This window comes from Schistocerca nitens, chromosome 1 (genome assembly GCF_023898315.1).
Source record: "Schistocerca nitens isolate TAMUIC-IGC-003100 chromosome 1, iqSchNite1.1, whole genome shotgun sequence".
In the NCBI taxonomy this organism is placed as follows: Eukaryota; Metazoa; Arthropoda; class Insecta; order Orthoptera; family Acrididae; genus Schistocerca; species Schistocerca nitens.
Window position 1 is genome coordinate 168,005,318 of NC_064614.1, and position 27,030 is coordinate 168,032,347.

A 27,030-nucleotide genomic window follows, 5' to 3' on the forward strand; every position below is an offset into this window, starting at 1 on the left:
TCGTTGCGACGGGAAACGCATTTATTTCATTGAGTGTCATCCCAATTCATTCATCATTTCCGTAATACTCTCTTCCTTATTTCACAATAAAAAAGAACGAGCTGCCTTGCTTTGTACTTTTTCCATGTCTTCTGCAATCTTATCTAATAAGGATTCCGTAACAATGCTCTAGATCAAGGACAAGCGTATTCTAAGCTAAGTGTGTTTATTTTAGGTCCTGTTCTGTCAATAAAGCGCAGCTTTTGATTCACCTTCCTTAATTCATGTGCTATACAACCGTTCTAATTTACGTTGTTCGTAACTGTAACCCCAACGACATAGATATTTGGTTGATGGATGACTTTATCAGTTGGCACTAAATACTCAAATATTCTTGCGCAGTGTGGAGCAGACGACATGCTGTTGATCAAAGCATCTATGTAATGAAAAATATCAGCCACCTGAAGTTGCGCAAGTAGCCGAAACCGGTTACGGCAGTAAAATAAAACATTCAAAAAGTATTTGTGGCCGGTTGCGTCATTCACGAACTGTCATCAACGGCCGCGGAGTCCGCAAGATCCAACATTGAGATAGATATTTGGTTGAAACAACAACTCTTGGATTTCATTTACAATATAAGGAAGTCTTTGCTGTAATACGCCAGTACGTTAGGCTCCTGCTTTTTCAGCATGATTACTGCACTATGCAGAGATGCAGAAAATGATTTATGATATGGGAATTAAAAGTTTCAGCAGCAATTTCCATATAACATTTTTTTTCTTCTTGTATGCGTGAGGGAAGTCTGGCCGTGTGTTTGTATTACTCCCTGTATTTTGTTCACTGATTCAGCGGGTTATAAGAGTTTCTAAACACATTTCACGGAAACGTAGCTTCACTATTTCAGGTCGTTTGCGACGCATTAGGCTTGTCTTTTCAGCAGATCGTGGTCTTTTGGGTATCATTCTGACTATCGATCCCAGTGACCGGGTGCGATTCCCGGCGGGTCAGGAATTCCCGCCCCCCTTCCACCCTCCTCTCTCTCTCTCTCTATCGTGTGTGTGTGTGTGTGTGTGTGTGTGTGTGTGTGTGTGTGTGTGCGCGCGCGCGCGCGCGCGCGCGCGTACCTCATCATCACTCACTTCATCATTATCGACGCGCTAGTCTCCGAAGTGATACCAAATTAAAAGACTTGCATCAGGCGGCCGAAATCCCCAGAAAGGGACATGCGGTCAATTCATTTTATTTGGGGCCGTCTTAGATTGCGCCCTTTGTACGCAAGGGCAGAAGACGTCTAAGCGAAAGACAGATGACGGTGTAGCCGCCTGTCCACTACTGACAGCAGTCGACTGCACGGACGGCGGTCGGCGGAAGTGTTCGCATCCAGCCAGGAAACGTGAATGGACGCCCGGCGCCTGGGCGACGCCGCCGAGGTATGAGCTGGCATGACACGCACTTGCGTTCAGTGTCACTCGCACGCATGCACACGCACAGCCCACTTCCTCTTACACACGACGTCGCCTCACCCAACTACCCACACGTTAGTGCCAATCGTCTGCCTGGACAACCAAAACAAACGTTAAGCGACATCGCACGCGAGGATACACGGGGTGTGGCTATCAAATAACGGGACTCAAATGCTGTCACAGAGGAAGATTCTGTTTGCTGATGACACCAGCTTGGTAGTGAAGGATCTTGTGTGTAATATTGAAACAGTATCAAATAATGTAGTTCATGAAATAAGTTTGTGGCTTGTGGAAAATAATTTGATGCTAAATCACAGTAAGACTAAGTTTTTACAGTTTCTAACTCACAATTCAGCAAGAACCGATATTTTGATCAGACAGAATGGGCTTATTATAAGCGAGACGGAACACATCAAGTCCCCAGGCGTTCGGATATATAGTAACTTGTGGAAACTAAATGCAGCTTTATTTACCATTAGAACAGTATCTGAAATAAGTGACAGTTCACCACGAAAAGTAGTCTACTTCGCATATTTTCATACGCTTATCTCGTATGGTATCATTTTTTGGGGTAATTCTTCTGATTCAAAAAGGATATTTATGGCTCAAAAACGGGCTGTTCGAGCTATATGTGGTGTAAGTTCGACAACCTCTTGTAAACCCCTATTCAATAGTCTGGGAGTTCTGACATTGCCCTCAGAGTATATATTTTCTTTAATGTCGTTTGTTGTTAGCAATATTAGCTTATTCCCTAGAGTTAGCAGCTTTCACTCAGTTTATACTAGGCAAAAATCAAATCTGCACGTCCTTGACTCTTGTGCAGAAAGGAGTGCAGTATTCTGCTGCATCCACTTTTAATAAGCTACCATAAGAACTCAAAAATCTTAGCAGTAGCCCAAACACTTTTAAGTCTAAACTGAAGAGTTTCCTCATGGCTCGCTCCTTCTATTCTGTCGAGTAGCTCCTGGAAGGTTTTGGGTAATGCTATTGACGCTGGGGAAAGGTGTCCTGTGGCGGAAGCATGTTCTGTAACAAGTGTCTACCCTCGGTGTGGATAGTTGCTTTATTTTGTACGAAGGCGTTGCTGTTCACTTTTCGTCATTTTAAAAATGAGTGTTCAAAGATGTTCTTCATTCTCGAATGTAATTAGGCGCTAATACTGGTGATGGTCAGGATTGGGGTGGGATGGGCTGGGTTGGGGGACTAGCTGATATTTGATTGGCGTCAGGGGTAATCGTCTCAGAAAGTTTGGAAAACATTGATATAGACAATCTGATGTTGACCAATGGCCAGCTGAAACCTTTAAATTCGTTTTCACACGGTGCGTTGATTTCTGCCGCAAGAAGATAAAAAGAGAGGAATGTAATGAACATAAAAAAAGAGATGAAATTGAAATGTAACCAGAGAGATGGATACTAGATAGACCAACGGAGTTCTTTACTAGTATTTGGCATAAGAAAAGAGCGAGACACCTGTCTAATGCAAAGTAAATTCACAACATTAGAAAAGGCCTCGTTGACAACCTAATAGAGGGCGGGTAGATGACATCAGAAAACACAGGATCACCATGGATGTGTATCGCTGAAGACCGTAACGGATGGAGACCCTTTATGCCTCAACGGACGTCAAACGGAGTATTATTACGATCTACTGAGGATTAACCTGACACCTTTCAGCACACAGTGCTGCAAAACCAAAGTATAAAGTTGTTTCTTCGTATCGGTTGCTACAGTTACGAATTTATTAAAAGATATATCCATTTTCCACTCTGGCTGTATAACGATCATAGTCCTTTATTTTACACGATCTGCTTATATCGGCAAAGTGCTTACTCATAACACGGACGTCTGCCATTTGAAATGTGTGCTCTAGGCGCTTCAGTCGGGAACCGCGCTGCTGCTACGGCCGCAGGTTCGAATCCTGCCTCGGGCATGGATGTGGGTTATGTCCTTAGGTTTAAGTAGTTCTAAGTCTAGGGGACTGATGACCTCAGATGTTGAGTCCCATAGTGCTCAGAGCCATTTGAACCATTTGAAATGTGTAGCTGGTGTCACAGTAGACTAGACCGATTTGCTGACAAGGGAACCTCCCCATCGCACCCCCCTCAGATTTAGTTATGAGTTGGCACAGTGGATAGGCCTTGAAAAACTGAACACAGATCAATTGAGAAAACAGGAAGAAGTTGCGTGGAACTGTGAGAAAATAAGCAAAATATACAAACTGAGTGGTTCATGGGAAGATAGGCAACATCAAGGACACTGGGAACGCAGGAGCGCCGTGGTCTCGTGGTAACGTGAGCAGCTGCGGAACGCAAGGTCCTTGGTTCAAATCTTCCATCGAGTGGAAACTTTAATTTTTTATTTTCAGTTTATGTGACGAACTATTATGTTTTCATCACTTTTTTGGGAGTGATTATCACATCCACAAGAAAACCTAAATCGGGCAAGGTAGAAGAATCTTTCTACCCATTCGCCAAGTGTACAAGTTAGGTGGGTCGACAACATATTCCTGTCATGTGACGCACATGCAGTCACCAGTGTCGTATAGAATATATCAGATGTGTTTTCCTGTGGAGGAATCGGTTGACCTATGACCTTGCGATCAAATGTTTTCGGTTCCCATTGGAGAGGCACGTCCTTTCGTCCTACTAATCGCACGGTTTTGCGATGCGGTCGCAAAACACAGACACTAAACTTATTACAGTGAACAGAGACGTCAATGAACGAACGGACAGATAATAACTATGCAAAAATAAAGAAAGTAAAATTTTCACTCGAGGGAAGACTTGAACCAAGGACCTCTCCTTCTGCAGCTGCTCACGCTACCACGGGACCACGGCTCTCCTGAGCTCACATTCTCCTTGATGTTGCCTATGTAGCCCATGGACTACTCAGTTTGTATATTTTGCTTATTTTTTCACAGTTCCACACAACTTCTTCCTGTTTTCTCAATTGATCTGTGTTCAGTTTATCAAGACCTATCCACTGTGCCAAGTTATAACTAAATCTGAGGGGGGTGCGATGGGGAGGTTCCCTTGTGAGTATGGCCCAATGTTTCTCGTTCCAGTCTCCAACGACAGGAATTACACTATATTTAAATTACAGATTTGCATGTTTTGATTAAGCACTTAAAAGTGGCACATTGCCGATATCCGCAGATCGTGTGAAACAAATAACTGCGATAGTAATGAAGTCAAGGAGAATAACGTAATTATCTTTAAAATATCTTTTGGTACTTGGGTCGCCGCCTGAAGTCTTTCAGTGGATGACGAAAGCCACCATCTTATGGGAACTAACCCTTTTCTGAAAAGAAATCACGGTTCTTTTTTTCTGCATCTGACGTACGACGTAAAAGACTCTAAGTTATGACTGTGAGTTAGAGATAATACTAACGAACTGAGAACCAAAGACAAATCCAATTACGAGTTTGGGAGGTGTTCGGCAGAATCCCCGACATGAAGAGCACCTCCTGCTGTTGTGGCGACGCGGGTGTACTCATTACCTCCGGCGCGCGATGCAGCGAACAACAAGCAGTACCCTAGCGACTCTGGCGCGGCTTGTTAACAGACTGGACCTGGCCCCTCTACGTGGTCCCGCCTGTGGCGTCGCGGTCGTCATTAAGGGCGACTCCCACTCACAGCCGAGGGAGCCGTACGAAAGCAGCGGCGCCGCTTTCAGTTGTAGAGGCAAAACGACCGCCTCGCATTCTCCTGGACGATTTGGAGGACTTCTCGAAACGCATTCCAGCCTCGTCCAAAGGATATCGATCTCTGAATACCGTGAATGGGATTCCGACTACTTCATTCCCTACCGTGGAAGCCTCCGTGGCTAGCGCGTTCACACTACTGTGCTGGTGCCACTCTACGCCAGGTTTGGTGTGGTCGTGGGTCGATTCCCCACCAAGGAAAGCGGCATCGGGTCACTTCTGGCAAGCTCACGACCAGCTCTGCGTTCGTGGCAACACATCATGTGGAGGTGCTCCGTTTCTATTAGTCAACGTGAATCATCAGTTTTATCAATATATTCTACTGCGACAGAGCTCTCACGATTTGCGAAACATATTCGATTACGAAGTCAGCTGACTCGTTCCGTGTTCCGGAACAGCGTTCACAGTACGGCAGGATTGTGGTTGGCGAAATGTTTTACAGGACACTGGCCAAATAACTTTAAAATAAGCCTGCGGACTATCTTTACTTATTCTCTATAAGTACTGAATTAAATACACAAATTGAGATTTCTATTAAGGCTGCAGAAAAACCTGTGGTAAAAATTACGAGTTTACTTTACATAACCGTCATTTTTCGATTTTTATTCTTCCACTGTGGCGAAATATTCTTGGTGTGTTGGTGCCATCGAAAATTCTGCGCGATTTTGTTGCGAAGTTTCAGGATTATTTTTGAAAAATACAATCCTGCAACTTCGCAACAAAATTGCGCGGAATTTTCGATGGCACTAACACACAAAGAATATTTCGCCACAGTGGAAGAATAAAAATCGAAAAATGACGGTTATGTAAAGTGTACGTTGGAAATCATTTCAACACCCGTCTGATGATGAACTTGCTAGTTCGAAACCGGTTACGGCCCTATTTATTAAAATAAATGGCTGTATTAATAGTGGCTGGCTGCTGTCTTCTTCTTTGTAAGAATCAACCTACTTTATGAGGTTACTTTTAGTCGCTAAAAAACACGAAAACAGAGTTAATTTATGGTAAATGTAGACAATATATACTCCCCTTGAAAGTGAAAACTAGATGTAATACAAATGGTTCAAATGGGACTTAACATTTGAGGTCATCAGTCCCCTAGAACTTAGAACTACTTAAACATAACTAACCCAAGGACATCATGTAACGCCGGAAATGCATATCCTCCTATTTCCATCTATTGCACTGCAAATTTTTTTCCTTACGGTATCCCAAGACTAACCGTATTTTACTGAATTTCGATGTGCTTCAGAAACAAAGCTCACTATTAATTTCAGTCACTAAATTAACTTTCAATTTTCCGGTTTTATTAATTCTTTTGCTAAATTAAGTCAGAGTGTAGCGAAATTTATTACGTCTGACAAACTTTCAGTTTTCACACTACACGTGTCAACCTTCAGTTGCCACGCTTCTAGTGCTAATTATATGTGTAATAACCTTTCTTTTTCAGTTACTATAGTAATTGTCCATAGGACTGGCGACCGTAATTTCCCCCAAATCTCAAATATCTAATTACCGCTAGTTAACTGTTAACGTAACGGCAGCACATTTACTTTCTTTATTAACTTTACCCCTTTTCAAAATTAATTTCCACCAGTTTCATTTGCATTTTTCCTTTCATTTAGATTTAACCCTTTTTTCCCTCTTTACCGACAGATTAACTTCGGTGACGATTGCTTTTCCCAAATCTCCATTAGGTACACGCGGTTTAATTTTTCACTGTCATTAAGGTCGATAAGTGAGGGGGAGGTTACAATCACACACATCCATGCCCGAAGCAGGATTCGAACCTGCGATCGTAGCGCTCACGCGGTTCCAGACTGAAGCGTCTAGATGTAATACAATATGTTAGTTATAATATGTGCTAGAGTAATTTAATCACAACCGCCGATTTACTAAGAAATAGTTTATACACAGTACAATGGTAACTTCCGAAAGTCTCAAAACTGTGAGTGATATAGACTGAAATTCGGTACAATCTTATTTTTTGCAAGCAACTGTGAATCACAAACGCTGATCTGCTGCTACGAAATAACTTATCCACAATATTGTGACTCAGCAAAATTTTCAAAAATATAGTTTTGTAAGCGTCAAAAACAAATAACCTGTTTCTCAGGTAGTTATACAAGGAAATTAGAGAAAGACTGTTCTGAACGAGAATAGGCCTACCATTTTCAAAAATGTTAAAGGAACACAAATAATATTAACCCTACAGTTGACAACAGCGCGGTACGAGTCCATCGCAGTAAACGCAAATGTTTGAAGTTTCACAATGTTGATGCAGCCAATGAAAGATTATGCAGAACCGACGATAACAGTAAAATTGCAAATCACGAATTTGAAATCGGCACACAAATCCGGCACATGCGGTTTCACACTAACGAAAATTGCGAAGTCAGCTTTTACATACAAACAAATGTTTGAATTGCAAAAAATGGCTTTGAACACTATGCGACTTAACTTCTGAGGTCATCAGTCGCCTAGAACTTAGAACTAATTAAACCTAACTAACCTAAGGACATCACACACATCCATGCCCGAGGCAGGATTCGAACCTGCGACCGTAGCGGTCACGTGGTTCCAGACTGAAGCGCCTAGAACCGCACGGCCACACCGGCCGGCTGTTTGAACTGCAAACATTTTTTACTTAACTGGTTCTGTGACAACTTCTACATGGCGTGCCAAAGTTGAATACTGCGGCGTCAGATTATCTTAGCCAAAATCGCGAAAATGTGCAGCACCATCAAAGCACTTCTTCTGCCTGGAGCAGCTAATAGTCTTTTAGTTAGAGAGAAAGGAAAGCGAGATCAGCCATAACTTAAAGCTTTTCCAGTGGGTCTTCCGTCAACATCAATGTTTATCTGGACGTTTAATACGTGTCTGCTGTGCCAGGAGGTAGACTGTGAGAGATGGTGGCCGCCGCAATCGCCCTACAGGGTTTCGTAAAAGGTCGGACGTACCGAACCGAGTATGCAGACCTACTGGACTTAAAGGCTCTCATTCACTCCAGGAACGGCACGGCGACATGTCCATCAACAGTACGGGACAATTTCTCGAAAAGAAAGTTTTGACGCTGGTGGGGCGATGATGTAGTCGTCTACATCTACATTTCTCATGCCGCCTTGTGGTGTTTGTTATCACTTCTTCCATTCGCTGTTCCAGGCGCGAATGGCCCGCTGAAGATATATTGTTGGTATGCCTCAGTGCGAGATCGAACCTCTCATTCACTGACACTTCCCCTACAGTCACTGTAAAGTATCAGTTTGAAACGCGCATCGATGTGTGAGTGAAGGTATCGTATGCCGCGACCAGATGATGATGCTGTTTCGCATATGTGTGCCATTGCAGCAGCACTTGTTCCGGCTTGCCTGTACGCTGGTGGATATGGAAGGTGAATCACGTTTCATGAACTAGAGAAGGCAACACGTGTATCACGGGGAACCCCCCACACCATCACCCATGACGATTTGAAGATGAAGTACGGGTGTGCACAAGGAGTACCCCATTGCCTCAGCCTTGCACAGAAGCAGAACGGTGTGGAGATACGCCAAATGTTGGTCTAACATTACAGTGCAGATCGAGTGGAGTTCTTTGAGCGTCTGGCCACCATCCACGAGTCATGGTTCTTCCACGAAAATGTTCAAATGTGTATGAATTCCTAGGGGACCAAACTGCTGAGGTCATCGGTCCCTAGACTTACGCACTACTTAAGCTAACTTACGCTAAGGACAACACACACGCACACGCACACGCACACGCCCAAGGGAGGACTCGAACCTCCGGCGGGAGGGGCCGCGCGAATCGTGACATAGCGCCTCTAACCGCGCGGCCACTCCGCGCTGCAGTTCTTCCACGAGACTCCAGAAAAGAAACGCCAGTCTGTGGAGTGGAAGCATAGTGGGAGCCCTCGTCCTAAGAAATCACTGCTGGGGCTATTTGTGCAGAAACAAATGGCGACTGTGTTTTGGGACACTGCTGGTGGATTGACTCCCTTCCAATTCGGCCGTCAACAGTGATCGGTACTGCAGTTCGCCAACTCCGCCGTCATTCAACAACGCCGCCACGGAAAATGGGGCCGTGGCATTCTGCTCGAACACGACAATTTTCAGCCACAAGTCAGTCGCCAGACCATTGCCACAGTGCGTGAACTAGGATTTACTGTGTTACCACATTCTCCATATTCGCCGGATCTGGCTCCTAGCTTCTATCCACTATCCGACCCAATAAAGGGGCTATATGCAGTGTAATAGGTTCATCACCGACGACGAACTTTAGACAATTCTCGACCAGTGGAGCCGGGATACGCCAAAGAATGGTTTGCTACGCAAAAGGTCAAGGCACACGCATAAACTTGGGCGCTGGTATCTACTCTTTCTGGGCCGGCTTACATCGGAATGTAACGTATTGTCGCCACTCTCATTCGTGTAACGGTTAGTAGTGGATTTTATGCTTTTGTGTCTTCCTAGTCTTGAATGTTTGCTTTCTTTTCTGACACATTGCAAATATTCCGTGACGATCTTTATATTTTGCTCTTGAGTATTCTGCTAAAAAGACGTATCTGAAAGCGAAAAATGATTTAAATTTTACACCGACACAGAAAAACTCTTACTATGAGTAAATAAGATCTTAAAATTAATGACGAAAATTTTGATTAAACAACCAATTTTTTACAGTGGGTATGGAAGCTCTACTGAAGGAGGGAATTACAGCTTTCATATGTTATTTGATCCATAGAAGTAAAAGAAAAATGCAATGGGTAGAGTAAAAAGGCTCTATATATTGCCTTCCAAAATAGTTTGATGTGTTTGCATGTATATACTTTCTCCAACAAGTAAACGTCTACCTAGTGAAATACCTCAACAACACTTTTCCTATTCTCTCTCTTCTACACGGATTTATCAACTAAACATTATCAAGAACATCCATTATGAAGTTCGGTTTGACCATTCATTAACTTTTATCGTTGCTATGATAGTTAAATCAAGACCTTACGCTGTCGACAGGCGTTGATATACATCAACGGGGACAGTTGAAAATGTGTGCCCCGACCGGTACTCGAACCCGGGATCTCCTGCTTACATGGCAGACGCTCTATCCATCTGAGCTACCAAGGGCGCAGAGGATAGTGCGACTGCAGGGACGTATCCCTTGCACGCTCCCCTTGAGACCCCACATTCCCAACTAAATGTCCACACACTACATTCGTAGCGTCCCTGCCCATTACACTCATTACTCGCGGCAGACAATCTTACCGAGTCCTATGGGGCACTACGCATGTAATGTGCGGATATTCAGTTGGGAATGTGGGTCTCACGGGGAGCGTGCAAGGGATCGGTCCCTGCAGTCGCACTATCCTCTGTGCCCTCGGTGCCTCAGATGGATAGGGTGTCTGCCATGTAAGCAGGATATCCCGGGTTTGAGTCCCGGTAGGGGCACACATTTTCAACTGTCCCCGTTGATGTACATCAAGGCCTGTCGACAGCGTAATGTCTTGACTTAATTATCATTTCATTATAGAGAGCTGCATGGTCGCCGATGCGTATCAACGGACATATCCGAAAGAACAGATACCATCTTCATATATTATCATTATTAGTTCTTTAACACTGGTACTATATATTCCGACTTTTACTATCACTGTTGGTACACGTATCTCATATCCTCACTTCAGCTATTCGATATTGAGTCAAGCGAAAAGGTGTGTTGACGTTCCGTTTAGAATGAACACGCCACCACTTGATGATGACGTCGCTTTCCGTTTCGTTCAGTTCCGTTGACGCCCAGAATGAATCGACGTTTAGGAGGTGAGGAACCGCCGGAACAGAACAGGACAGCTGGGAAGAGAGAGCAGCTGTCGTAACGCCGTACTTCCCTCCCCTCCCCTCCCCTCCCATGGGTTGCGTTATAAGCGACCACGGGGAGATACCAGTGTGACTATCGTCTTCACGTTGAATACAGAGCTGCACTTTAATCACGCATGGTTATCGGTGAGCGTTATAAGGCTGCTGATTCTTTCTTCACTTACTCCACACAAGGAGCAGCAGGAAACTTCACATCCACATCCATATCAGCAGCTGCAACTTTTCTGGCTTTTGGGCCCACAATATCTTACACCTAGTTTCACTTCACAGTTTGGTTGGGACCCTATTAGCTGACGTGTGACGTAAAAAAAGGCAACTTCCAGTAACACTAGAATAACTATATTCGGGTGAAGCACTTCGCGCATCATCGACTCCCGCCAAACACGCGAGCCGAGCGAAGTGATTCGTGTTGACTCTTTCAGTTGGGTACGAGCAGGCGGATACGTACGTCAGTAAAGGGCATTTCGGCAGAGACGCCACACGACTAGGATCATATTTGTTCGCTGTTTATATGGTGATTCCGCGATGACGTTACAAACTTTCAGGGATGATGCAGAAGGGACTCTGGTAGGGAAATGACCGAGTCGAAAGTTATAAGTGAAAATAGTTCTGATACTGCAAGCTCTCTGCTTTCCATATTTCGGGAGAAGGTAGTATGGACCAAAACAAGTAATCACAGTCCAGTAAACTTGTGCTCTGAGGTGCATACCTTAAAAGCTATGACTACTTGTTCACCTTTGCAACTGTGAAACATCCTTCTTCTACTATACAAGTGCCCATAGCTCTTAAGGCATGCATTTTACAGCCCATATTTAACGGATATTTCTTTCTTGTTTTGGTCCAAAGTACCTCCTCCCAGAATACAGAAAGCTGAGAGGCAGTAGTTAGTATACCCAGTTCTTTGAAGAGGTTTCTACAGGACGTCCGTGAATTTACTCCACAAATTTACCTCACAAAACGAAACAAACATAAATATCCTATGACTACAATATCATCGAGTCACAGCAGGAATCGATCAACCCATACAAATAGCTAGGTATAACAATTAGTAGGGATATGAAATTGAATCACCATATAGGCTGGTGGCCGACCAGTTATTTGGGAGAATACTAGGACAATGCAATCAGTCTGAAAAGGAGATTGCATACAAAACGCCCGCACGATCCATCTTAGAATGTTACTCAAGCATATGGGATTCTTACAAAATAGGACTGACAGGAGATATTGTACGTTTACAGAAAAGGGCAGCAAGAATGGTCAATGGAAGAGCGACAGGGAAATGCTGAAAGAACAGTACTAGCAAACACTTAAAAATGGAGGCACACTATTGTGAGAAATATTCGTTTTGTGATTTACTGACAGTTATTCCAGTTTTTGGCTGACATATGCGTTTCATCTCATCTGTTCACATGCTCGAGCCGCACTATAATTTCACTTACAAAACATACGCGCGATTTCATGTTTCACTATTTTCATGTTCTTTGTGCTAATTGCTGAGGTTCAGAATTAGTCTTCTCCCGCTAGTCGCACACATTTTACCGGAAACCGTGATTCAAAGTCGTAACTACTGCGTGTTCACTTTACGACTCTTCCTGTTTGCTTTGTTTACGTGCATGCTACCAACCAACGAAGTATATGTTGAAAACCAACGTATGTTCGTTCGTGTGTGTGTGTGTGTGTGTGTGTGTGTGTGTGTGTGTGTGTGTGTGTGTGTGTGTGTGAGAGAGAGAGAGAGAGAGAGAGAGAGAGAGAGAGAGAGCGAGAGAGAGAGAGAGAGAAATAGATAGATACTATAAAGAGAACAGAAATGAACAGACGTTAGTTTTCAGCATATACTTCCGTTTGGTTGGCAAGGTGTACGTAAACAAACAAAACAGGAAGAGACGTAAAGTGAACACACAGTAGTTACGACTTTAAATCACGGTTTTCGGCAAAAATCTACAATTAGTCACAAAAGACTAAGAGTGCCCACAGAAATTAGTGCAAAAAACATGGAAATTGTCAAGAAAAAAGTTCGTAACATGAAAACGTCTTATGTTTGGTAAGTGAAATTTATATATGGTTGTTGCGGATGATGGCCGCGCAAACAAACTTGTTATTCAGGGAAAGCCTACTTACACAAGTTTCGAGAAAAATGGCTCTGAACACTATGGGACTTAACATCTGAGGTCATCACACACATACATGCCCGAGGCAGGATTCGAACCTGCGACCGTACATGTTTCAAGAACCAGCTTTAAATGATGTATCTATATACTTCAAACCCCTACATACCGCTCCCGAATTCATCGCAAAGACAAGATCGGAAGGAATACAGCGTTAACAGAGGCGGTTAAACAATCACTCTTCTCGCTCTCCATACTGAATTGAACGAGACGTAGCCCCAACAGCGCACAGTAGGAAGTACCCTCTGCCATGCACTTCAACTGGTTTCCAGAGCATAGATATAGAGGTACATGTGAGGGCACATCGCGAGCCACAAAGTCATCAGCGCGTCAAAAAGAGAAACAAAATTTAAATGCTTATTAGTTCCGCCAACAACATGACAAGACCTATTTGAATTATAGTAAGAATGAGACAAGAAAGAGAGAAAAGGAAAACTATGAAATTAAAAAAATTACAACATTTTCGGTTAGACTTTAACGTGTCACTTATTGATATCAAATGACACTATGGACCGGCAATATACCCGTGGACTGTTCGAGGAAGAAATACGCCAGGAGAAATTGAAGAATCACAACAATTTACTGTTACCGATCACAGTTTTACTTGAAATAATAAACTGGTCAAAAATACCCCAAAATTGCACATACTTTTAACAGTTCCTTAATACATAGGCTATAGTTCGCAAGAAAAGAATTCTACAAATATTTTGATGAGGTATTTAAACTCCCGATAAACTACCTACTAGTATCAGTCGACGTATGCAAAAAAAAACTATGGCCGCTGCTAAACTTCGCCGTTCTTCTTTCCTAACAGAAGTTTACGACACAGTGGCGTTCGAGACAGTGGTGGCAACTGCCTGGTAAACTGCTCTTGTGTAGTGGGATCGAAGAGAGCAACCGATCGAAGAAGACAGTGCTGCCCAGATTACCAGCGGTACAAATATATCGGTCTTGTGTGGAGGGAGCCCTTTACACTCTATCACTACAAAGCAGAGTGGAGGGAAACAGAAAAAAATGAAAAGGCAACTCGTACATTCGTAAAGAAGGTCAACCGCAAAGTCGAAAATACAGATCACGACGAAAGATCAATTACAAAAAACTAAAAGGTTCTAACCTTCTGTAAAAGCAATAGGTATGTCCAAGGATTCCATAAAATTTGTCGAACTATTTAACACAACATTTAAAAGTGAATCTACAGATAATAATCTATTAACCGTACCACGATTTGACAGCTATCATACTGTCGCAGTTCTATTCCAGTTTTGCACTGAAAACGCTGCGGATTAGACCTTTTACTAGCTCTTATACACTGAAGAGCCAAAGGAACTGATACACCTGCCTAACATCGTGCAGGGCCCCCGCGAGCACGCAGAAGTGCCACAACACGACGTGGCATAGACTCGACTAATGTCTGAAGTAGAGCTGGAGGAAAGTGCCACCATGAATCCTGCAGGGCTGTCCATAAATCCGTAAGATTACGACGGGGTCAAGATCCCTTCTGAACAGCGCGTTGCAAGGCATCCCGGATATGCTCAATAATGTTTGGTGGCCAACGGAAGTGTTTAAACTCAGGAGAGTGTTCCTGGAGCTACTCTGTAGCAATTCTGGACGTTTGGGGTGTCGGAGTGTCTTGCTGGAATTGCCTACGTCCGTCGAAATGCCCAATCGACATGAATGGACGAAGGTGATCAGACAGGATGCTTACGTACGGGCCACCTGTTAGAGTCGTATTTAGAGCATCAGGGGTCCCATATCACTCCAACTGCACACGCCCCACACCATTACGGAGTCTCCACCAGCTTGAACAGTATCCATCTGACATGCACGGTCCATGGATTAAAGAGGTTGTCTCCATACCCATACACACGTCCAGACGCTCGCTACAATTTGAAACGAGACTCCTCCGACCAGCCAACATGTTTGCAGCTATCAACAGTCCAATGTCGGTGTTGCCGGGCCCAGGCGAGACACAAAGCTTTGTGTCGTGCGCTCATGAAGGGTACACGAGTGGGCCTTCGGCTCCGATGGTGTTTCGTTCGATGGTTCGCACGCTGACACTTTTTGATGGCCCAGCATTGAAATAGACAACAATTTGCGGAAGAGTTGCACTTCGCCACGTTGAACGACTTTATTTAGTTGTCGTCGGTCGCGTTCTTGCAGGATCTTTTTCCGGCCGCAGCGATGTCGGAGATTCCTGATATTTACAATACACTCGTGAAATGATCGCACGGGAAAATCCCTGCTTCATCGCTGCCCGGAGATTCTGCGTCCCATCGCTCGTGCGCCGACTATAACACCACGTTCAGACTCACTTAAATCTTAATAAACTGCCATTGTAGCAGCCGTAACCGATATAACAACTGCGCCAGGCGCTTGTCTTTTATAGGCGTTGTCGACCACAGCGCCGTATTCTGCCTGTTTACATATCTCTGTATTTGAATACGCATGGCTGCACCAGTTTCTTTGGCGCTTCAGTGTATATCAGAATATCTTGAGCAGCGAGTAATTTCGTGTGAATAAAAAAAAGTGGACCACACTCCCGTTTACGACAAGGGTAAAACATCAAGTGCATAGAATTACCGGTTGCAGGATCCCAGAGCGTATTTTAAGTTCCAACGTTATGACGTTCTTGGAGGAAAACAAAGCCTGTGCCACAAAATCACCACCACTTCCGGAAAAAAAGAAAGAAAAACACACTGGTGTGAAAAATAGCTCGCGTGTGAACAGGCTTTTTCCATCTTTCTAGACATTACAAAGGCGTCCGATGCTGTACCGCACTGTTCCTCATAATTAAGGGGCGATCACAAGGAATATCTTTACAGGTGCGCGACTGGATCGAAGAATTTTACTAACAAGCTCCATTAAACGAAACTAGCATCGGCTGTCCTCGAATGAAGAGTAAAACGACGGCTATTGCAATCAATAAACATAAATGATTCAACATTACAATCAGACTACCTTACACACTGAAAGAACTTAACTGCTTGGTAATAGCATAACGTCTAGGGTGATAGCTGAGAGATCGCCGTAGTAACGACCTAATCGCATTCGCTCGCACGGTTACAATACGAACACGCACAGTTAAGAATTTACGCGATTATCAGAGAGATGACGTAAAACACATTCTTCCCGTTGGTTGACGGCAACGTCGTTGCGCCAGGAAGAGCATCCGCCAACGGAAAGAAGCGACAATCCCCGATGAGCAGAGACTCGGCGTGGGGTCTGCAGAGCAGTATTAAAGAAAAAATATGCCAAACTCTTATACATCTGGAAGTGGCACAGGAGATCAGATCACATAGTTCTGCGAAGACAGATCTTGTTTCATTTCGTGTTACCGCCATCCTCTTGCGATGTCGACATATCATGGCGTCTTTTACGCGTCGTGATAGCTGAATTTAAAGATTGCCAAATACATCTCTTTTGAATCTATGCTCATCAAGAAGACAAAATGCACATTTGTTCACATGCTGCAGGAGGCATACATTTCGTGCAAGTTTCCTAGTTAATTATCTGCATATTTCATGCATCGTAAACGTGAACTCTGACTATGATGTGACTGATACTGACAACAATACTTCATAATAGAGTAAATGTACACTGTGATGTAGTTGTCACTATGACCGACTTTTTAAAGCGCTTTTTTATTTTTTATTTATTTATTTATTTTTTTACAAGTCTGCTGGAACGTAGTGGATGCGAAGTGATCCGCATAACAGAACGTCATCTTCATAAATACTGCTGATAATGGAAATTTCTTTCGTGAATAAAGAGAAGTGAAGTACTGCCCAGCTATTTGTACCGCAAATATATTTTTACCCTGGAAATAAGTTCCACAACTACATTTTTTTTATTTTCGCAACTATTTTCGGGGCAGCGAACAACGAAATAAAAAAATAGCTGCTGAATTATTGCCGGCCGCTGGTGGCCGAGCGGTTCTGGCGCTACAGTCTGGAACCGCGCGACCGCTACGGTCGCAGGTTCGAATCCTGCCTCGGGCATGGATGTATGTGTTGTCCTTAGGTTAGTTAGGTTTAAGTAGTTCTAAGTTCTAGGGGACTTATGACCTCAGTAGTTGAGTCCCATAGTGCTCAGAGCCATTTTTTTGCTGAATTATTGATTACGGTGAAAAAATACTGTATCTGCTACGGTCCCGTACAAAAACGTTAAAAAATCTCCGTATAAAATAAAGCAGATGATCATTTGACGTTTATGACGGATATGTTCACGATTTTCCCTCTAACCAACTGTTCCTACTGTTATCTAGGGGCTGGTCACAGTGGCCGAGCGGTTCTAGGCGCTTCAGTCTGGAACCACGCGACCGCTGCGGTCGCAGGTTCGAATCCTGCCTCGTGATGGCTGGGTGTTGTGTTATGTCCTTAGGTTAGTTAGGTTTAAGTAGTTCTAAGTTCTAGGGGACTGATGACCATAGATGTTAAGTCCCATAGTGCTCACAGCCATTTGAACCTTTTTTCGTTATCCAGGGTGACCATAATTAAATGGCTCTGAGCACTATGGGACTTAACATCTATGGTCATCAGTCCCCTAGAACTACTTAAACCTAACTAACCTAAGGACATAACACAACACCCAGCCATCACGAGGCAGAGAAAATCCCCGACCCCGCCGGGAATCAAACCAGGGAACCCGGCCGTGGGAAGCGAGAACGCTACAGCACGACCACGAGATGCGGGCTCCATAATTAAAGTTACAGTTTCAAAACACTGTAGAAAGAGAATCATTGCTGCGGATGACGTCAAATTTGAATTTACTTTTGAACTGACGTAGGGAGAAACGATATAGAAAAAAAAACTAAATGTTACCAGCAGATGGTACTGTAAGCATCTTAGCGTAAACAGGGTCGGCTACAAATGACATGAATCGCAGTACGACGGCTATGGCTTGAGCTGCACAAGTTCGATAAGCCCATCCATCACGGCGATGTCGTACCACTTTCGAGTGGAAAAATCTATTTGTAACTGACCCGAGGCCAAACACCTAATAAAAAGCAAAGTGATATCGGATTTTAATTACCCTGGGGCCAAAAGCCGCATAAAAGGCAAAATAACATTGGTTTCTAATTGTTGTGAGACGGCTCAAGTCATGTTCAAATGCTGCCCACAGTTTTTTGCCACAACTTGAAACCGAGAAACGACATGTTCCACAATAGATCAGAATGTCTCGGGAGCCACGTTTAAAATGCGCTCCGCAATACGTGACTTCAATTTAACTACGTTCGTAAATAGAACACAGTAACTTTATAACTTGTTGATAATATTTTGATGCTGGCGATTTTTGGTATATAGTTCAGCCCCTGAGAGCTTCAATTTGTAATGGCGTGCTTGCGTGATGACCACGTTAGTTTGAAATTAGTTGCGGAAAAATAAACACAATAAATTGCAGTTGCTGCGTATTAAAGAAAAAAAACGTCTTGAAATTTTAAAGAAGCTGCAGAATCCGAAGTATAAAAATTATCCCATACGAAGAAAGACAACATACTGAGTAATTCAGATAGAATGTGCCATATTCGGGAAGTGAGAGTTTTATGATTTCATTGCTAAAAGTGGCCACATTTTCATGGTCCTTCTTCCTCCTTGTTACCGAAACATTTTATTTATACAACAGAAAAGGGGCAGCACGCACAGTGCATAAGAATAATAGAAAATATTGCATACACCTAATGACCTAGCCAGTAATCTAACAATTAGTGTTGTCCAAATAAAGGAAAGTTGCGTAATCACTGGCTATGCCTGAAGTTCTAATAAGGTACGAAAAGCACTGGTATGGAAATTTACTCCAAGCGTACCTCTTTTTCTCTCTGTGTCACTTCTACAGTAACTCTAAGGCCCTTTTTTCAGTCGTTTCTAAGCAGTCTTGTGCTTAGTGTAGACATTGCAACTGTTTGAAAAAATACGAGATTGTTCAGTAGGGACTTTCCAAAATAAAACCACATATAAAGTTATTCAGATGTTTTACAGAATTAGCTGAAGTTTGATTTCAAAGCGACAATCACCACGTTTGGCTAATGAAGTGATTTAATACTAAACTCGACCACCAGGAAAGGCACAGTAGTAGTAGTTAAAAATGGCTTCTTTGATGTGAAATGTACTAATACTGCATTTTCGTTTCATCAATAAACAATGACGGCATAGCATGACGGGTTGTTGAGAGCTGTCCCAGGTATACATTACAGTGACTCGTGGTGTCAACACTTCGTTGTGAATATCTCTGTAAGATGTACCAAACACTCACCGGTTAGTTCTAGTTCCCAATTACCTGTGTCGTACGTTTCCTGCGAAGCGTAATGTTTAAATAAATCCATGTGACTCACGCACCATACTGTATGTACACTTCGGTGTGTGTCGCACGAAAACTGCACTTCAAGTCCTACGAACTGCAGTAAATTAATTATTTACACGGCCCTTGCATGTGTCGTCATTCCCTTTAACGTAAGTAAATGCATACAAAGAGTATCGCTAAGAGACACATCTCAAATGAGTAAACAGGAGCTCGCTAAAAACTGCAGAACCAGGATCAAGGGAAAATTACGTGCTTCTTTGGAGATAGCGCCTGCACCGCTATTTTAAGTAAACACGCTTCAGAAACTTCTCATTCAGCAGCCAGATGGATACAGCCAGGAGTCACGCTTTGATTAGACGTTAAGTAACCATTCGCTAGGATTTCCTTGTTAAGTCCACTCAGTGCAACAGATGTTACGGGTTAAGTGTGAGGGTTGTGTTCCTTGTACCAACCTCACTACCGCCAACGGTCTTGCCACGTTGGTAAAACCTGTTCCCGCATGGTCATCGAAGTTAAGAAACGTCGAGCTCGGTTAGTACTTGGATGGGTGACCATTCGGGGAAATCAGGTGCCGTTGGCTGAAGGACACGCAAGTCGCTGAAGTGGGGTCCAGTTGAGGGGCCTGCACCACGATGTTGTGCCACACGACATTATTATTACCTCACTACAATTTTTTCCCTTGGACATCTTCATTTAACATCGAATCATTTCTCCACTCTTTGGAAATCTTAAGAGATGACGAATCGAGTAAAAAGTACAGTGGCGGAAGACGCATCAGAAGTAACTGCTTAAGTTTGGCAAAAACTGAGTTCAGTTCCCTTGTAAATTTAAGTTTTACTCAAACAAAGCAGTGATTTACTAGGCACGGTTCTACTGGACGTGGTATGTCGTGGGGTTCCTCCGGCTTTTGAACCGATTACAGGGACCTGGAGTTTGATGTGGCCACAGAACCACTACGCCAACTGGTATTTCTCACATCAACAGATCACTGTCAGAGATGAAAGAAGCGATAGGTAACAATAAAAATCTTAGGACTGACGGGGGTTGGAACCCCAGACCTTTAGATTGGTAGACTGGAACTTACAGATATCATAATGATTCAGAGGAAACTATCTCACAAAAATATTCCTCGATTAGCGTTTACACGCCACCTCACCTGATTCTGTATGTTACCTGAATAAATTTTTGTACGCTTTTAGACACCAACGTCCTAAAGGAAAATCCAACACATGGCATTTATTATGGGAGATGTAGTATTAGCACTTCAGCGAATATGGCACGTTCTTCCTGAGTCATCCACTGCGTGTGTAGAATGTGTGCACTATATTCCGTAAAGCACAATGTAAGAAAGTGATCACGAAACAGAAGCACCACACGGTCTCGGTCGGAGGCGGCGGATAGCGGCGGAGTCGCACCTGCTCGCTGAGGGCGGTGGGCCAGGACAGCGAGAGGAACCTGTTGCGGCGGCGGCGGCGCTGCAGGTGGTGGTGCGGGTGCGGGGGCGGAGGCGCCGCCCCCGGGCGCGGCACGTGCTTCAGCATGCCCATGGCGCGCCCGACTGCAGGCGGACTCTGTATCGGCAGGCGGACCAGCACTTCCTCAGGATGCGGCGCCCGATACGGCCGCAGGAAGCCAGCTGCTCGTCTGTCCGCTGACGATGACGTAGCGCCCGCCTGCGACCGGCGGGAGCGGAGGCAGTTTCAAGGATCCCGCGCGTTCTGTTTCCTGGCAAGCGGCCGCACACTGAACTAGTCGTCCGGCAGGAGAACTTGCAGGAGAGAGGCGATCAAGTTCAGTAATGTGATAAAGCAGGACGCGAAACTGGAGCAATACGAATTTACGAACAATGGGCCAAATGTCAAATTGGGCCACAGTCAAATTGAACACAGTGAAATGGGGCAACCGCGAAATGGGCCAGAGTCAAAAGGGGCAACTACAAAACAGCCATGGAAGTCAGAGTTCTTGTTTTCGATGCACCCAGGCTACAGAATTAAAAACACTGGCTGTTTTGGTATAGCGTGTTCCCACTGATGTGGCGAAGAGATTATTTGGTGCCACATGGGTAGCATCGCGCGAGATCTAGGCATCAGCGTGAAACTCAAACGCGGGATATATAAAACGCACGATGTCAGCGTATTTGACCGTGGTCAGATGACCTGTGGGACAAGTACTCCGAGGTCATGCAGAAACTAAGTAAGTATCTTGAAAGTCCTCAATTCGGAAAAAACCGCAGCTGGGATTTCCGAGTAAACTACCAAGGGCAACAAGTTCACGGGAGTCAGAGTCGAATATCACGCTTTGTAACAAAGAATAGACAGTTCAAAGAGCATAAAACAACAACAACCACCGTATGTAGCCATTCCTGTAGGGTGAAAAGCAACCAGCCCTTATCACACGTCAATGAGAACATAGATTGCAGCAGATGATCAGAAATTCCGTCAACGGACGCTCGATGACGAGTCACAGTCCACTTTGGTGAGTGGTGGGGGAATCCTCGTGTGGGCAACGTTTACAATCTGACTCTAACAGTGTGCCATCGTCTCTCACAGACGAACAGCAGAGGAACCTGGCCGGGACTCGTATGCTCTTATCTTCGTTAACAGTCTGCAATGGGACGCCGTGTCAAATGCTTCCTGGAAATCCAGGAATATGGAACCTGCCTGTCCTCCTTCATCTATGGTTCACAGAATATCACCGAGAAAGGGGCACGATGAGCTTCACACGAACGACTCTCTCTAAATCCGTGTTGATTTATGGACAGAGGCTCTTCCATAACAAGAAAATTTATTGTATTCTAACTGAATGTTCAAGAATTCTGCAAAAAACCAATAAGTCTTCGTAATTTTCAGGTCCTTTCTCTTATCCTTCTTATACATACGCGTCATCTGCGCTTTCTTTCCAGTCTCTTGGAAATTCGCGATGGGCAAGAGATTCTCGATGCTGTCGGGATAATATACACTTCCACACTTAGGCGTGGAGGTGGGGCAACAAGCAGTTATACGTAAAATTGTTCGATAAAGGGCAGTACTGCGAACGAATCCAAAGCTTTCGGCGCCGTTAGCCTCATTGGTGACAGTCCCGATCATTTGCTATCTGGAAAAAATTACTCGGAGAGTTCGAAAACCTCAGCACACTGTGTCTGAGGGTGGGGGTGTGAGGGGTGACACGAAGGCATAACTCAGCAACGTCTGGAGCAATTTCACCCAAATTTGGTATATACGTGACTTACTATTTGTCTAAAAATACTGTGGGAGTAAGATACCCCTGCTATCCCCAGGGATGGGGATAGAGACAAGAAGGAGTGACATGTAAAAACGTTAGAATTTTTGTTGGTATATCTTTATATCTTTCCAGCGTTTAACTGAATTGGAATACTTCAGAAGAACGAAGCGAAATCTGTCCCTTATTCTTGTTGTGAATTGTGTCAACAAGGTATTGGGAATCAACACTGCAGCGAGCCAATAATTTTGTCAACACACGTCTGAACGGCACAGATTCATCTAATGATGTAGGGCGATATTCGCTACAGATACACATTAAAAATGTGTGAAATATGTTAAATACATGCGAAATACATATACGTGTGTGCGAAGTGAATGCAACATACACGTACACAGGCGAAGCCGCGGGAAAAAGGCTATTGTAAGTTAAAAGTAGTAATACAGTAAATCTGAGAAGAAATTATCAATTATGTTAGTGATTGATCATGTGCTCAGCCTTGGCACCCAGCTGTAGTCGGCACACACCCGAGGAGCGCGGTGCTTCCATTGCACCCGCAGGTAGTGCCAACTCAGAACGTAAGAGCGTGGGCGGTGACCATTTCATATAGATTTAGGATAGACGCGCTGATGAAGACTGCCTGCAATGGCTATCGAAAAGTCGATAGTTTCATCAGACATGGAGCTATTAGACACCCAGCAATATTTTACTGAAATCAATATGGCACGTCAAAGAGACCTACTTTGCGAGTTGGATCGGTTGCGAGAGTCTTTCTGAATGGCAACGGAGGTCACCTACCACCTCAATATCTTCGTCATATCTCCTTTTCAGCCTCGCTGTGAAACCAATCTCACGAAGTGCAAGTGAGGCAGAAGCTGTTTTCGCGAATCAACAGTGTGCCTCCAGATTACGGTTTCCGTTTTAAACACAATATTCCGGCGGCTGATGAAGTCCATTCTCCAGGTGTTCTTGTTGCCTGGGCGCCAAGTCGAAAACATTGCAGACGACAACTTGGGTCGGTCGTCAGAATATTGGGCATAGAATAGAAATAACTATTCGGCACAACACCCGGAAGCACTCTGACAATCAATCACGCTGAGAAAACCCGAGCCATTACGCCGAATTTAACGGTTTCTTGCGTACATTAAAGAAAATGAAGCTAGCACCTCCTTTGGAAGAATTATAATGAAATTAAAGTTGACCTACGAAATAGGTAGCGAAATTGAGTGTTGCTCGCTAGTCTGGGACCTTGTCACGTAGGATTAAGATGTAAAAAGGAGCCGCACGATTCGTCAAGGATTACTTTAGTAAGCGCGAGAGAGTCACGGAGGACATTATCGTCAAAATTTAGTGGCAGAGGATACAAGAAAGTCCTTGTGTATTGCACCAACAGGGGCCATGGAACACGTATCGGCTGTCTAATGAAAACGAGGCAGACGGGGAAAAAAGAAAGTTAACTGTTTATCATTTCAAAAGTAATCACCATAACTGTTAATATATTAATCTCACTGTGAGATAAGGCGGTTAATTCCTTAATGTGAAAATGGTTACGATTGTCTACGGAACCATGATTGTAGCCAGGCATCCACATCTTTGTCCGAAGCAAACTGACAGCCACAAATGTCTTTCTCCAGGGCTCCAAAAACATGTAAATTGCACGGGGAGAGATTGGAACTGTATGGAGGGTGTCTAAAGAGCTTCTCACCGAAACTTCTGCAGCGCAGTTGAAACAGCCTAGGCAACATGTGAGCGGGCATTATCATGCAACAAAAATGATGCCGTCCATCAAGATTCAGGGGCGTTTGGAACTGCAGAGTGTCTACGTATCGTTGTGCGTTAATTTTGGGCCTTGTTCCAGAAAAGTCAATTAGCAACGGGCCCCTGCAATCGAATAAAAAGGTCATCATCACTCTCCAGGAGTTGACGCGCCTATTCTTTAGACTACACTGCAAAAGTTTCCCTGGGAAGCCCTTACACATCCTCCGTACAGCCCCGATCTCTCCTCGTGCGGTTTCCATATTTTTGGAGCCCTAGAGAAAGACATTAGTGGCCGCCGAAAATTATGGTTCCGTAGGCAACAGCAAACTTTTTTTTTCGTCTATGAAGGCACTGATCATCTCTTCTGACTGGGGAGGGGGGGGGGGGTAATATACTAACAGTTATGGTGAATACTTTAGAAATAATAAATACGAGTAGTTTACTTAGTTTTTTCCATCTGTCTCGTTTTCATTTTTGACTGTCCCTTGTACAAAGAAGGGCCTATGCGAATGGTCAGAGGCGTGTATGACTGTCGGCAGAGTGTAACAAATATAGTGAAATATATGTGGCAAACGCTGGATGAAAGACGCGAAAGCCTCCATGGAAAACTTCTTTCAGGGCAGGAAGTACGAATACTCTTCATCCTCCTACGATATGACGCGAAGAGAAGGTAAGGATAGATTTAGGCGAGTAACAGCTCTCAAAGAGGCTTGCATGGAGTCATTTACTCTACGCCTCATCTGTGCCTGTCCTTTTACATGACATTAAAGAGTATCCTCCAACACATATTTCACAATGTCTCTCACAGTACGGATGTAAAAGTGTAGATTTCTGTACGTCTATCCTTCCGATTGGAGGTTCGTGGGACTTCGGCCGTTCACTTACGTAATAAAGTAGAACAACTACAGCCGTCCTTACGACATTATTTATTATATGGCTACCAGTTGCCGTGCTTCAGTACACCATCTTCAGGTCTTAACTGACGCTGAGTGTGTGAATCCAATCGCATACACGATTCAGCAGTGGCCAATATCTATGAACTAGTTTTCACAGACTGCCTATAAAAACGATGTTGTGTCTCCAATAATCAACTAATTTAGGATTGGAGAGAGAACGTCGTCTGCCAAAAACCAGTTCATAGATGTTGGCCACTGATGAATCGTGTATGCGATTGGAGTTCACACCCTCAGCACCAGTTAAGACAAGAAGATGGTGTACTGAAGCACCGAAACTGGTAACCACATAATAAATAACATCGTAACGGAAGCTGTAGGTGTTCCATTTTATTACAATTATGTGTAGAGGTTTACTGCTGAAGTTCCTGAAGCGTACGTTAGATGAAGGCAACACACAGAGTCTGATCAAAAGTTTCCGGACAATATTATGTGACGCTTGTCAACGAGAGGCGGACCTGCCAGAATAAAAGGTGGCGAGGAGTGTTACGTTGTCAGTATGGAAGCTGTAACAGCATAATTCGACGGACATGAGAGCTCAGTGATTTCGAAGGAGGAGTGGTCATTGGATGTCACCTGTGTGACAAATCCATCTAAAGCTACCCAAGTAGACTGTTTGGAATGTAACTCTGAAATGGAAACGTGAACAGACAACCACAGCTGTAACAAGACTAGTAACAAGACGGACAGGGACCATTGGGCATTGCGGGGTGTGGTTGTAAGAATTCGCTCAAGATCAGTGCAGGAATCACTCGTGAGTTACTAAGTGCTACCAGCCGACCAGCTAACACAGGGGCTTAGTGGCTTCGAGTAAGGAGTTAAAAAGAATTTGGTGCAATAGTCGAGCAGGACCTCATTTCTATAGTCAGTGCTAAGCGAAGCTTGAGGTGGTGTAAAGAGCGGATAGCGGACGACTGGAAACGAGTGATTTACAGTGTTGAATCACATTATACACTCTGGCAATCCCACAGCATAGCAAACAGAACACAGCATGTTGTTATCAATGGAGAGACGTCTACAGACGTTAAAGTAATCTCTGGCGTGCCACAGGGGAGTGTTATGGGACCATTGCTTTTCACAATATATATAAATGACCTAGTAGATAGTGTCGGAAGTTCCATGCGGCTTTTCGCGGATGATGCTGTAGTATACAGAGATGTTGCAGCATTAGAACATTGTAGCGAAATGCAGGAAGATCTGCAGCGGATAGGCACTAGGTGCAGGGAGTGGCAACTGACCCTTAACATCGACAAATGTAATGTATTGCGAATACATAGAAAGAAGGATCCTTTATTGTATGATTATATGATAGTGGAACAAACACTGGTAGCAGTTACTTCTGTAAAATATCTGGGAGTATGCGTGCGGAACGATTTGAAGTGGAATGATCATATAAAAGTAATTGTTGGTAAGGCGGGTACCAGGTTGAGATTCATTGGGAGAGACCTTAGAAAATGTAGTCCATCAACAAAGGAGGTGGCTTACAAAACACTAGTTCCACCTATACTTGAGTATTGCTCAACAGTGTGGGATCCGTACCAGATCGGGTTGACGGAGGAGATAGAGAAGATCCAAAGAAGAGCGGCGCGTTTCGTCACAGGCTTATTTGGTAACCGTGATAGCGTCACGG

At 44.0% G+C, this 27,030-nt stretch overlaps 1 protein-coding gene across 10 annotated transcripts in view; it reads right to left on the reverse strand.

Moving 5' to 3' along the window:
- Positions 1-27,030, reverse strand: part of LOC126244429 (rap guanine nucleotide exchange factor 2) — a 327,255-nt gene that overhangs the window by 175,444 nt on the left and 124,781 nt on the right. The window contains exon 1 of one of the 10 annotated variants that reach the window (XM_049948240.1): positions 20,886-21,003. The exons of the other annotated variants lie outside the window; for them this stretch is intronic. The gene's annotated coding sequence lies outside the window, so the exon portion shown is untranslated. Of the gene's footprint in view, positions 1-20,885; positions 21,004-27,030 lie in introns of those variants that run through there. 10 annotated transcript variants of the gene reach the window in all.